The 14,310-nt window shown below is 38.8% G+C and overlaps 1 protein-coding gene across 3 annotated transcripts in view; it reads left to right on the forward strand.

The window, feature by feature from the left end:
- Positions 1-14,310, forward strand: part of NCALD (neurocalcin delta) — a 382,331-nt gene that overhangs the window by 210,009 nt on the left and 158,012 nt on the right. For 2 of the 3 annotated variants that reach the window (XM_015593057.2, XM_025050121.1), the window contains exon 3: positions 12,839-12,919. The gene's annotated coding sequence lies outside the window, so the exon portion shown is untranslated. Of the gene's footprint in view, positions 1-10,848; positions 11,003-12,838; positions 12,920-14,310 lie in introns of those variants that run through there. The other variant, XM_015593058.2, reaches the window with a different exon arrangement.

The following is a 14,310-nucleotide window of genomic DNA, read 5'->3' on the forward strand; positions in this document are numbered from 1 at the left end:
TACATAAATAATTTGTGGGTTTAATTACTTCACCCTGTTAATGTGGATAATTTAGAACTGATGTCACTAATTCAGGAAGTATTTAGTGAGCATCTATTTGGCAGAAACTGCAAGAGTTGCCCTTAAAGTAGTCTACGTCTGAGTCCAAGTGTGAGCGAACAGAGATAGAAACCCTCGGAAATTGTGTTCTGATAGGCCTTGGGTTTGGGGCGCATAGGGGAGACCACAGGGGGACAAGAGGAGAAGGACCACAGGAGGCCCTGAATGCTGGCGAAGGAGCTGGACCTTCTCCGGGAGCCAGCAAGCAACTTCTTGATCAAGGAGGCGGCAGATCCATACTGGTGCTATGATTAGGATGTTAATCGAGCGTGGAGGGGTGGAGGGTGGATGAGAGTAGAGGTAGAGGCACTAATGAGAAGGTGATTTCAATAGTCTGGCATGACTTATAGTCCTACAGAGATGACGTGGGCCTCAAGTTAGCAGTGTTAACTGAGAGTGCCGGTGAGGGTAAAATCAACCAAGATTCAGCCACTTGATTATGGGGGGCTCCTAGGTTTGGAGTCGAGGTGAATGGCAGGCTGGAGAAGGTATTAATAGAAATAGAGGAGCCAGGGAGAGAAATAGATTTGAGAGTCAAAAATGATAAGTTCAGTTTTATATGAATCGAAGATGCTGCAAAATATTCATAGGAAAACAAAAACAATGCATGGGGTGGAGGTCGGGTTGGGCGGGAGAAAGTGGGGCTAGAGATGAAGATTTAGAAATTATCTGAGAAAAGATAATTATTGAAGCTGTGGGCACAGAAAACATCCGTAAGAGAGGAAGTTAGAGAGGAGATGAGTGTTGAAGAAACAACCACGGTAGAGTTGCCAGATAAAATACAGGATGTTCAATTAACATTTCAGATCAACAAAGAATCATGTTTTGGTATAATACGGTCTCATGCAATATTAGGATGTACTTATACTAAAAACATGATTCATCGTTGATCTAAAATTCAAATTTAACTGGGCATTCTGTATGTTCACTTGCTAGATCGGGCGATGCTAGACTGCGGGGATTGCCCGTAACTATGCGATGGTCAGAAGAGAAGGAGATAGTGGAAGAACCGGGAATGGACGGGGTCCCAGGAAAGCTATGATATTGTTCTATCAATAAATCAAAGGGCAGAATGGGTTTCAGGAGGGCTGAGCAGAAAGGTCAAGGCCATTGCATTTGGCAACCTGGAAATTATTTGGGACCTCTGAGAAAGCAGAGAGTCCTGGTTGCGATGGATTAAGGAGTAAACAAAGGAAAGGAGATGGAAATAATCAGCGTAGGCCCTTCTTTTAGGGAGCGTGAGGGAGAAGGAGAGAGACGGAATGGTAAAGGGTAACAAAACAGGAGGCGGGTTTACAGGATTAGAGAAGCTAAGGCTGTTTTCTAGCTTTGGAGAAGGAGCCCAGAGAAGGGGCATCCTGAAGATATCAGAGGAATGGTGGGGATAAAGGATGGAGTAAGCTGTGGATGACACTGGAGCGGGGAATCAGGACATAAACAGAGGGATTCGCCTTTGCCAGGAGGATGCACCTTCTTCTTCCAGGTCATGAAGGAAGGAGGGAGAGATAAAAAGAGGTGGAGATTTTCAGAGTAGGGAAAAGCAAGGAAGGCGTTTTTTTTTTTCTTTTTGCTGTCTGACCTTGATGTTGAGAGTGCATTTATGGAGGTGGGATTAGGGGAGCAGGAGAAGACTCAGGCTCGGAATATTCCCTCTTTGCTGATTGCACAGGACAGATGTGCGTATAATTCATCCAAGTGATACCGTTTGTCTCTCTTGTGTTCTCTCTTCTTCCAGCTCTAGCCATCCATATCGATTCACAACATAATTAAATCGCTCACTAGTTGAAAGGAAAATGACAAAAACAGAACTGAACAGACTTGCACTCCTCCATTTTGTTAAACCAGGAGATTCTGGCCATGAAAGAATCACGGTCGTTTATCTACATCCCCAGCCCTAGAAGGGGGGCAGCAGGGATGTCCAGCACATGGCATTTGAGGGGACACGTGGAACTCCTAGTCTGCAGAAGCCTGAGAAAGCTGAGGAAGAGAAGGAGTTATTTCAGGGAGGGGGTGGGGCGGTGCTGTCTGCCTCCGGGAGCTCTGCTGCCTCCACCTCCCAAGACCATTAACATTTCCACCCCCTCTCCACTCCCCCTCTCTCCCTCCTCCTCACCCCCAACACAAAGACATAAATGAAATTCCTAAAAGTAGACTACTTCTGCCTAGTTATTTTTAGTAATTGCTGTTAGTATTTATCAAGCTTTTCAGTGTTAATTTGTCCTCCCACCCATTTCTCTTCCTGCCTCCACATGCTAGGCTTGGGATGGAAGGAGCACCTATAGCAAGCAGCTGGTGGCCTCACAGAAACATCTCCTAGAGAGAGGAGACTGTGGGCTTTAAATCAACCTCACCCACCCCCGCCTTGAAAAGAAGAAAGGTCTGTATTCTGTTAGCTTTGGAGAACAACCTGAGTGTTGCTGAAAGTGAACTCATTAAAGTGTCTAGGTGGTGTGTAGTTAGGTGACAGCCCGCCAAGGAGCTGAGTCTGGGAATCCACACATGCACAAAATGTCATAATGCAGGCAAAATGGGTCGCAGGCCAGGTAAACAAACAGAAAGCCACAGGAAGCAGATGCTAGAGGAGAGACAAGAAATGAAAACTCGTGCAAAAGGTCAGGGAACTGAGGGAGCTGAAGGGCTGAAGGAATACAAGGTGGTTGAGGTAGTTCCAAGCCAGAACAGGGATGAGTTCCCTTAAACCAGGGGTCCTCAACCCCTGGACCATGGACCGGTACCAGTCCATGGTATGTTAGGAACGAGGCCACACAGCAAGAGGTGAGTGGCAGACGAGAGAGCAAAGCTTCATCTGTGTTTGCAGTTGCTCCCCAGCGCTAGCATCACCACCTCAGCTCCACCTCAGATCATCAGGCATTAGATTCTCATAGGAGCACTGGGCCCTGGTGCCAAAAAGGTGAGGGGGCCACTGCTCTATAGCAGTAATTTATAGCTTAATGCTGAAACACTGCTTGTTCCTGCCTCAACGGCCTGTCCTGTCTCCCAGAGGCAGTTGTGCCCAGAGCAGCCACAGTGCTCTGGAGAGGAACTCCCAGGCCATGTTCTAACAGACGGCTGGCTGTTGGATGGAAGCAAGACCATTACAAATGTGAGTCGCATCAGTCCGCATGACCATTGGACCCCTTGCCTGCTCATCAATGTAGTCATTCATTAGGAAGTGGAAGAGAGCTGTTTTCTTTACAACTGCAAAGGAAAAAATATAATATGACTTGACTTTTGTGTTCTTTTTAATTTACCTTTTTTAGTTAACATAACAAATGAAATGAAAAAAAAATTCACTGGATGGGCTCGATAGTAGAATGGAGCGAACAGAGGAAAGAATCAGATAAAGAAGATTTCAGACCAAAGAAAATTACTGGGGACATAGAAGGACATTACATAATGATGAAAGTGTCAATCCACCAAAAAAAACAGCAAACGTACATATTCTGCATGCAAATCCTAAATATATAGCAAACAACAGAGGAAAACATGTGAGACACCAACTGATAAAACTAAAAGAATAGAAAAATCCACAATGAGAGTTGGAAACTTAATATACCTCTGTCAACAACTGATAGAGCAGCTAGACAGAAAACCAACAGGCATGGAGAAGAGCAAACACTATCAATCAGCCAGACCTCATTTGCATTTAGAATCCACCCAACAATAGCAGAATAGACATTCTTCTCAAGCACCACAAAATATACGCCAAGATAAACCATCAGCTATAAAACAAACCTTAACAAATGTAAAACAACTGAAATTATACAGAATGTATTCTCTGAATACAACGGAAGCAAACTATTGATTAATAAGAGAAGGATGACAGGAAAATCTCTAACCCTTTGGAACTGACTGAAACAAAAAACTGAATAACCTGTGGGTCAAAGAGGAATTCTCAAGGAAATTAAAATAAAAAAAATTCATTGAAGTCAATGGAAATGAAAGTACAACATGTCAAATTTTGTGAGACTCAGCTAATGAGGTTCTTTTTTATTTTTTTTAAGTATTCTGATTCTTTCAATAACATTTCTGATTACCGAATACAGATATAACATCTGGAGGGTTCAGAAAGTACAAATTAAAACACCTTGCTTTACCTCCCTGTGACAAAGGAGATCTATCCATTGGGTACAAGACTTTTAAATGAACCTATTCTTCCACTTTCAAGTAACCTAATCCAATTTTTAATCACCTTTTTCATTTTTATAAGGGCATAAAAATAATAACTACTTTAAACTTCTGAACAAAATGTATTCACCTGAAACTCAAAGTTCTATTTTCCTTTGCATGGTAGGTATTTGGGTACCAATTATTCAACTATACTTTAGTTAGGGTTAGCCTGCTCCCCACCTGCTACCAAAAAGAAGGTAACATTAACATCTCAAAATAGGCTCAATTGTAAATCAGAACATCTTAATTATCCTCACTTAGAAGAAGGCTATGTTTAACTTCCTTTTGATTGAATCCCTTGGCCATTCTATAACCACCTGAAATGCGAAAGACTAAATCTGCCTCTCATCTCTCTCCAATTTTTTCAAGCAGAACACAAACCTCCTGTTATGACAAGCTAGGCTCCTGTCCTCTCAGTAACGCCTCAATCTTACACCGGGACTCCCGAATGAACAAACCCTCAGCCTGTATTCTTTATCGCATCTTTACTCAGCCGGGTTGCCAAAACAAATCAATACTTACTGAAGACTCCTGAAACGGCTAGTATTTCCAATAGTTTAGAAAAAGTTTGGATTGAGTCTTGCAAAATATTCAACTTCACAACTAATTTGTATCCATTCTTAATAGGTTTGGGGAGCCAGAGGCAATGCTCTCCCCACCCTTTTGACTTTTCTTTAATTCTCAACACACGCAAAAAGGTAAAGCAAAAAAGAAGTTAGCGACACCACTACAGATGACTTCAAATTTTGAACCTAAACACGTGAAAGCGCCAAAAGATGGGCTGTGTCTCCCAACTGAGTCCAAGACCAGAGCCCCATTGCCAAGCTCCACCAGCAGGGGCAGGAGGCTCACCTGTCCCTGTCCGCCAAACGGTGATGCTCCAGGGACTGGAGATGCACAGAGAAGCTTGGCAGTGGTGACCTGCATATAGCAGCTCTCCAGAAAGCAGAGCCTTTGCCCAAACCAAAGGCCTCAGCTGGCACCAAGGGCCCTCAGGGAGCTGTGGGGTATCCCAGTCCCATCCTGTCCTACCCCTCCCTACTCTTCCTTCCCAACGGGGCGACACTCCAGTCTCCAGAACGCACTCCAACAAGCCCACTGGGAGAGCCAAGGCCACCTCCTAGTCCCAGTGGGGAAAATGGCGCCAGCCACCCCATCTCCCAGCCGGTCACCAGGACTAGCCTCCCTTCCTCACTATGGAATGGCACCTCCGGCTAGGGCCTCAGGACGGTATAATTCATTTGTCAGCAAGGTGATGTTGGCCTGGAATTAGTGGTTCTGCCAGCCAGTCAGACACCGGAACTTTGATCCCGCACTTTGCGCTAAAGCAGTTCTGAGAAAAAAATTTATAGCACTACGTACTTAAGATTAGAGAAGAGGAAAAGTCTCAAATCAATAATCCAAGCTCCCTTCTCCAGGAACTTGTTTTGCAAGCAACTAGAGAAAAAGAGCAAAATGAACCCAAACCAATAATAAGAAAGGACATAATAAAGATAAGAGCAGAAATCAATAAAATTGAAAAGAGAACAGTAGAGATAATCAAACAAAAAACCGATTCTTTGAAAAGATCAGCAAAATTGATAAACTTCCAGCAACACTGACAAAGAGTGAGAAGACACAAATTATCAATATCTAGAATAAAAAATGGGATATTACTACAGACCAGTAGACATTGAAAGAATAACAAGGAAATTCCTACAAACAACTCTACAACAAAGTTTCAGAATTTATATGGAGGGAACTGATTTCCCAAAAAGGACAAACCACAACTCACATAATATAAAACAGATAATTTGAGTGGCCTTATAGCTAAGGAAATTAATAATTTAGTAAAACTCCAAACAGAAAGTTCCAGGCCCAGAGGGTTTCACTGGAAGATTCTATCAAATATATAAGAAAAGTTAACATTAGGCCTATAAATTTCTCCCGGGAAATGGAAGAGGAAGGAACTCTTCCCAATTCATTTCATGAAGCTACTCTAATACCCAAACTAGAAAAAGACAGTACAAGATAAGAAAACTAGAGACTAATGACTCTCATGAAGAGAGATGCGAAATTCTTTAACAAAATTTTATCAAATAGCATTTAGCAATATATAAAAATAATTATATGCTATGACAAATGGGTTTATTCCAGGGATTCAAGACTCATTCAATATGAAAATTAATCAGTATAATCTACCATGGTCTAAAGAAAAAAGTCACGGTCACACTAATTGAAGCAGAAAAAATCATTTGACAGAATTCAACATCAATCATGATTCCCCAAAAAACAAGCTCTTCGAAAAATAGGAATAGAGAGGATCTTCCTAAAATGTAATAGACAATATCTACTAAACACCTGCATCTAACAACTTACTTAATAATGAAAGACTGAATCATTTTCCTATAAAATCAGTAGCAAGACAATGGTGCCCTTTCTCATATAGCACTAGAAGTTCTACACAGTGCAATAATGTAAGAAGAGAAAATAAAAGGAATACAATTCAGAAAGGAAGAAATAAAACTGCTCTTTCTTGCAGATGACATGATGATCTGCCAGAAAATCCAATGGAATCTACAAAAAAAAAGGCTTCCTACAGCTAATAAGTGAGTTCAGCTAGGTTGCAGGATATGAGAGAAACCGAAAAAAACTCTATGTTTCTATATACTAGCAATGTGTACATGGATACTGAAATTAAATATACAATATCATTTATAATCACTCAAAAACATGACATACTTATATGTAAAAATCTAACGAAACATACAGGATTTGTATGCTGAAAACTATAACGCCTATGAAAGTAATCAAAGAAGATCTAAATAAATGGAGAGACGTACTATGTTCATAAATTGGAAGATTCAACACAGTAAAGATGTTAATTCTCCTCAAATAGATATTCAGTTTTCATGGAATTATTATAAAAATTCCAGCAAAGATTTTTGTAGCTATAGACAACACTATTCTAAACATTTATATGAAAAAAAGAAACTAGAATGTCTAAAACAATTTTAAAAAGAATAAAGTAGGAGAAATCATTTTATTTCAAGACTTATTACATGTGAACTTAGCAGGGAGATGGATGCACAGATCAGTGGACCAAAATAGAGAAGCTGGACATATAAGTATAGCCAACTGAATTTTGATAACTATGTAAGAGCAATTCAATGGAGGAAAGACATTTTTAAAAAATAGTGCTGGAGCAATTGGATATCTGTAGGCAGAACAAAACAAACAAATGAGCAAACACTTTATACAACTCAAAATGGATCATAGATTTAAAAGTAAAACATAAAACTAGAAAACTTTTAGAAGAAAACATAGGAGAAAATCTTTAGGACTTATGGCTGCATGAAGCATTCTTAAAACATGACACCACAAGCATGATCTTGAAAAGGAAAAATAAATAAATTGGACTTAATCCAAATTAAAAATGTTTACTCTATGAAGGTCTCTGTGAAGAAGATGAAAAGATAAGCTATAGACAGAAAACATTTGCAAAACACATACCTAACAAAAGACTCATATCTACACTATGTAAAGAACTCAAAACTCAACAGTTAAAAAGGAACCAATTCTATTAGAGAACTGGCAAAAAAAAATAGACATTTCTTCCACTGAGAAGGATATATAGGCGGCAAATAAGTACATGAAAAGATGTTCAACATCACTAGCTGTTACAAAAATGTAAATGAAGACTGTGATGAGCTATCACTACACACCCATTAGAACAACTAAAATTAAAAACAGCAATAATGCCATATGCTGGCAAGGATGTAGAAAAACTGAATCTCTCAAATATTGCTGGTGATTAAAATGATATAGCCACTAGAAAATAGTGTGGCAGTTTCTTAAAACCTAAACATAAATTTATCACATGACCCAGCAATCAATCTCCTGGGCATTTATCCTAGAGAAATGAAAAACAAAAACCTATACAGAATTTTTCCTAGAAGCTTTATATGTAATAGCCAAAAAACAACCAAAATGGCCTACGATAGATAAGTGTTTAAACTGTGGTACGTTCAAACCATGGAATACTATTCTGCAATAAAAAGGAACAAGTATTGATGGATGCAACAAATTAGATGGACCTCAAGACCATTGTGCCAAGTTAAAAAAAAAAAAAGTATCAAAAGGTCACATACTGTATAGTTCAATTTATTAACATTCTAGAAATTATAAAATTATAAAGATGGAGAACAGATTAATGGTTTTCAGGAATAGGAATGGGGGCAGAGGAGTTGGATGAAACTCTAAATGGTAGTAAGAGAGTTCTGTGTGGTGGTGGATAGTTCTATATCTTGATTGCAGTTGTAGTTACATGAATCTTCATATGTGATTAAATGATTATAAAACTGTAAGAAATATATTACATGTAGGTTTACAAAACAAGAATATTGTTTAGTTTTGCAGTTCTTGAGCTTTATTTGTTAAAAAAAAAAGTCATTTATACATAGTTACCTGATGCTCGCTTTTTACCATTCATTGTGTTTCTAAGGTTCACCCAAGTTGTTGCATGCAGGTCTGTGTGATTTATTAATTTTCCCTGTTGTCTAATATTTTATTGTATGACTATAACTCAATTTATTTATTTGCTCTCCTGTTGGTGGAATTTGTGTTAAATATAGCTTTTTCGCTGTTTTGAATAAAGCTGTTATAAACAGCTTTATTTTGTGCAAGTCTCCCAGTGCATATTTATAAGAGCTTCTCTAGAAAATGTAGGTAGGAGTGAATTTGCTCAATTGGAGGGTATGTGAACATTCAACTTCATAAGATGCATAAGATAAGGTTAAATTGTTCCCAAGTGTTTATATCAATTTATACTCCCACCATCAATTTAATTTGCACTTTCCTGACTATAAATGAGGTTGTTCATCTTTTCATATGTTCATTTCACCATTTGTATTTTTCTCCTCTGTGATAATGTGTCAGATCTGTTGCTCATTTTTCTATTGTGTTGTCTTTTCTTACTGATTTGTAACATTTCTTTATATAATCTGAATACTGGTCTTTTGTTAATTTTACATGTTGCAAAATTGTTTGGATATTGGGACGCCTTCTGTTTTCTTTCTTTTAATAAACAGATCTTAATATTACAGTAGGAAAGATTGTCAATCCTTCCTTTTAAGATTAGCAGTTTTGTGCCTTAAGAATTCCTTTCCCATTTGGAGGTCAGAAAGATGTCATTCATATATATATTTAAGTTTTAACATTTTGCTTTTAACAACTAAGTCCTTCATTCCTCTGCAATTGATTTTTGGGTGGGGCTCCTCCTTGACTTCTGGCTCAGTAAATTATTCCAGCCTTCATGAGAGTTCTGTTGTCTTCCAACTTCCCTGCCATGTCTGGTTCTGATGCTTGCTTTGTCTCTTCAAATTATGTCTTTTACCTTTCGATATGCCTGGTAATTTTTTCTTGATAGCCAGACATGATGTACCGGCTAGAAGAAACTGCTGTAAATAGATCTTTTAGTAATGTGGTGGTGAGGTTTTCAGCGAGAGGAAGTGTTCTATGCATCCTATGATTGATTAGGTCTCAGTGTTTTAGTGAGCCTGTGCCTCTGGACTGTGAACCTCCAAGTGTTTCCCAGTGTCTTCCTTCCCCCTTAAGCGGAACAGGATGGCGACAATGCACTGCAATAGAGTTCTTTCCCTTCTCTCTGGTTAACTAGTTTCCCTGAGGGCAGGCTTTATGAGGACCTGGCATACAGTAGTACCACCACCACCACCACCACCCTACCATTGGTGAGGGATAAGTTCTAAGACCCCTCGATGGATGCCTGAAATTGAGATGATAGAGAACCTTATATGTACTATGTTTTTTCCTATACATACTTTCTTATGATAAAGTTTAATTTATATATTAGGTACAGAAAAAGATAAACCACAATAACTAATAATAAAATAGAACAATTATAGCAATATACTTTAATAAAAATTATGTGAATGCCATTACTAGTCTCAGGGGATCCCATGCTGAAGTCTTTGCACAGGCTCAGTGCTTTCTGGCACAAAACGTTGCCATCAAGCAGAACGCATTTTCCGTTTATGTCTTCCTCTTGCAAATTTCATGCCTCTTCCATCTTAACTAAGTTCCCAACTCTCACTGTGGCCATAACTTTCGCAGTTTGAAGTATGATGGCAAAACTAGCACAAAATTTTTTTCTTTCTTCACAATTTCAAGGGTAGTAGATTTGTTCTTACTGTAGGTCTTAGCAACCTCGACATGCAATTTTTTTCTTTCCTTAGTAAGTAGGGAACTTCGGCCTTTTCACTTAAAGGAAACACTTTACAGTCTCTCTTTAGTATATCCTAATTGCCAGCATCGCTGCTCTTGGGCTTTGGGGCCATTATCAAGTAAAATAAGGATGACTTGGACACAAGCATTGTGATAACGCTACAGTCTATCTGATAACCGAGACGGCAGCTACTACATGACTAATGGGCGGGGCGCGTCTACGGTGTGAATGCACTGGGCAAAGGGATGATTCACGTCCTGAGCTGGACAGGGAGGGGTGGTGGGAGATTTCATCATGCTGCTCAGAATGGTGTGCAATGAATTATTTATTTCTGGAGTTTTCCATTTAATTTTTAGACTGCGGTTGACCGAGGGTAACTGAAACCATGAAAAGAAAAACTGTGGATAAGGAGAGACTGCTGTATTTCAGAATGGCTCCTTCCCCCTCCTTTTTCTAGAAGCCTGAGGAGATTTTTCTGATATTTGCCGTGGGAATCCAGAGCTCCTGGAGGTAAACCTGACAGTACTGTGAAGACTCCCCAAGACTGAGTCCTCATGGAGTTTTTAACTCTCAGAGTTGTCCCCACAGAGACTCCAGCAGTTTGTCACTTGCAGTTGAGGTTTTCCTACCCCAGCACTGCTTTCCAGGGTGGTCAATGCTGGCAAGTGTCTGCTCAGGGAAGCCAAGACTGTTTTCCTCTGTTGGTCTTTGTGATCCTAGGAGTAGTGGTTTATAGATCCAAGAGGAGTCGTTGATTTCTACATGTTGTTAGGACAGAGTGGGGACCTCAAGCTCTTTACATGTGCAGCCAGACCCACAAGTACTCTATTGTCTTTTAATAACTAAGGAATGAGAAAGTCCAGGAAGAAAATTCACCCACGGTGAGATTTGGGAAGATGGCTAATTATCCCTTAGGGAGCCTTGAAAGAAATTTTGGTCAACTGATCTAAGTTTCAATTCTTGCCTGAGCGATTTTTTAAGTGGCAGAATGTCACCTGTTAAAAAGATAAAGAAACCCAAAACAAAACCAGTGAATTCCCTTTTACCATTTGAACTATGGCTCAGATCACTTAAATGAGCTATTTGTTGAGAAAGAAGCATAAATTTAAATGCCTGTTTGTGTCATATTCAGAGTATGAATTCTGCTTTTGGAGAGGCAGTGGGGTTTATTGGAAATACCATTGGACAGGTTGTAGAGAGCTGGGGTTAAGTCTTGATCCGTCATTACATGGTTGTGTAACCTCTTTGTATTAATGTGTTCAGCTGCATGCAACAAGAACCCTTTTACAGTGGCTTAACCAAAAAGTTTATTTTTTCTCATGTAACATCCTAGGAACAGGCAAACCAGGTCCAGTGTTGGGGCACCTTCCTTCAATTTAGTCTTTACGGCATGTGGCATTTGTCTTCATGCTTGACAGTTCACGATTGTAAGATATGACTCTACCTCTGGCATTATATCAGCAAAGTGGCAATCTGAGTAACCTTAGTGAGAACTTAGGATAGCCAGCGTGCTAACTGTGTCCTCTTGGAAGATGGATGTGTGGTCTTCAGCTGCTGCAATTATTATTTTTTGCACCATGAGGGAAGCAGCTGGAAATTCAAGTCAATATACAGAGAATACCAGTGTCGAGAGAATTGCAGAGATTAAAATGATACGGTGAACCTCTGGTCGCCCCTACGTCTGGGTTTTTCCCCATAGTTCAATGAGCCAAAATATTTTATTGTTTTGTTATTTATTTATATAAGTGAGTTTGTTATTTATTTATATAAGTGAGTTGGGTTTACTGTTATTTATAGTCAAAAGATTCCTGAATGAGAGTTTCTATATGTATTCCAGGAAAAAGTTATATATGTAATTTTAGTATGTTATTTATTATAATAAATGTATATATTTTAAAAATATATTATTTAATATATTGTATAGTTATGTATGTATATATAAACATATGTATGCTATATGTACATAAATTTATTCTAAAGTTTATAGTTCTTCCAGGATTAAGGCCATAAGGCACGGATGTTTTTAAGAATGCCTGTTTCTCCCTATAATAAATTGCCTGCATAGCACATGTCTAAAGGATTTTAGACTGAAATGCTAGGACCTGAGTTGCTCTTTTGGGGACTAAACCTGTCACTCCCTGTGATATAAGACTCACTCCTGAGAACTTTGAGCCAAAGACCAATTAGGCTGAAATATGTCAGTGTTCATGTAGGTGTGTTTTCTGTTTCCTGTTTGCAAAGGCAACTACAGAAGAATTAAAAGTAACAGTTTTATATCAACTGCTTTACGGAGCTGTCAAATCTTCAGGTAAAATATTCACTAAATATGGGTGATCTCAATTGCAGGGCCATAGAACTGCTGGTGATAAAATCTGTCACGATACAGTGGGAGGCTCTGAGACCCAAGGCACCGCGTGACTGCATATCGTGAGTTACTTTTTTAACCTCTCTGAATGCAAGGGTTTTAAATTGTGTAAATGATAACTCAGAATGCAAAGATGCTGCTTCCTAGTTAGGCTGTTGTGTGTTCATGTTTCGGTATTTGGTAAATAGAAAATGCTAGCTTACATCTGTCATTAAAACTTCGTCATGAGGTGTATGTATATATATATATATATATACATTGCTATTTTTAACTCTTGATAAGTTTATAGGTTAGTGAAAATAAAACTATGTACCCATTCTGATTTTTTAAAAATTTTGTTCTCTTCTGTGGTGATTTTGATTAAATAGAAACTTTATTTAAATATAAGAAATTTACTTTAAAAAAACAAAACAAAACAAAAAACAGTGATAAGTGATAAAAACCTGCCTTTCTTCCTGGAAACGAAGGCGATGTGCATGTGCCCCTCCTTACTTTTTGAATCTACTCAGTCGGTATGAGAAATTTAAGAGGATATTGTGCAGCGAGTAGAACGGATGCTTTCTAATTCAGAAAAGATTATTCTGAAATTCTATTACAGTATAATTAGGACAGCAACACCCACAATAGTGAATTTCCTGTCAAGATAGGAACATTATTACCTTCCTAATGTGTTGATGTGGGTCTCGAAAGCAATCTCGTTGAATATTTAGGAAATTGGCTTTTCAGAATAGGAAATCTACTGGTATATGAATTTCATGAAAACTTTTCAAAATATGCTTATGGCCCCATATGAGAGCCAGACAAGATTCATAAGCAAGGTGACATGGCTCGGTCCCTGGCAATATTTTATGTAGCTGTTTATATATGAGGCATGAATATTAATCTAATATTTACTTAGCCAGATAGTTTTATATGAGGAGCAAATGGCAAAAATAAAATAAATGTGGACAAGAACAAAACTGCGCTTTTTGTATTTTAATAATATTGCAGGGAAGGGAGATAAGTTGATATAAAGTGAAACCAATGTACTTAACTCTTTTTACCTCACTTCTTCTATCCCTGTCAAATCTCTGTGGTTTAATCAAATGTTACATGAGCAACGTGGCTCATCTGAATGTCACGAGAAAGTAAAAGTGAAAAGTCTTTATTCCAAACTTGGTAGCCAGTCCTCTTAAAGAGATCTGTAGAACAGTAATGAAATACTTGACATTATGCTAAGCAAAATCTAATGTTTCGGAGTCTCCCCGCCCCGCCTTGACATTGAGAACTAAGTCTCAACTCCAGTGCATTTCCCTTGGAGGTCAAGATAGACTTGTACATTTAAGTTGGTAGTGATCGGGCAGCCTGGGAGGGTCTTTCTTCTTGTAATACTCTGGTTATCACTATCCTAGATGTGATGGGAGCCATTGTGTTAGTTCCTTGGACCTTTCTAACATCAAACTAAAGAAAGACA

The sequence above is a fragment of the Pteropus alecto genome, unplaced genomic scaffold (assembly GCF_000325575.1).
Source record: "Pteropus alecto unplaced genomic scaffold, ASM32557v1 scaffold164, whole genome shotgun sequence".
In the NCBI taxonomy this organism is placed as follows: domain Eukaryota; kingdom Metazoa; phylum Chordata; class Mammalia; order Chiroptera; family Pteropodidae; genus Pteropus; species Pteropus alecto.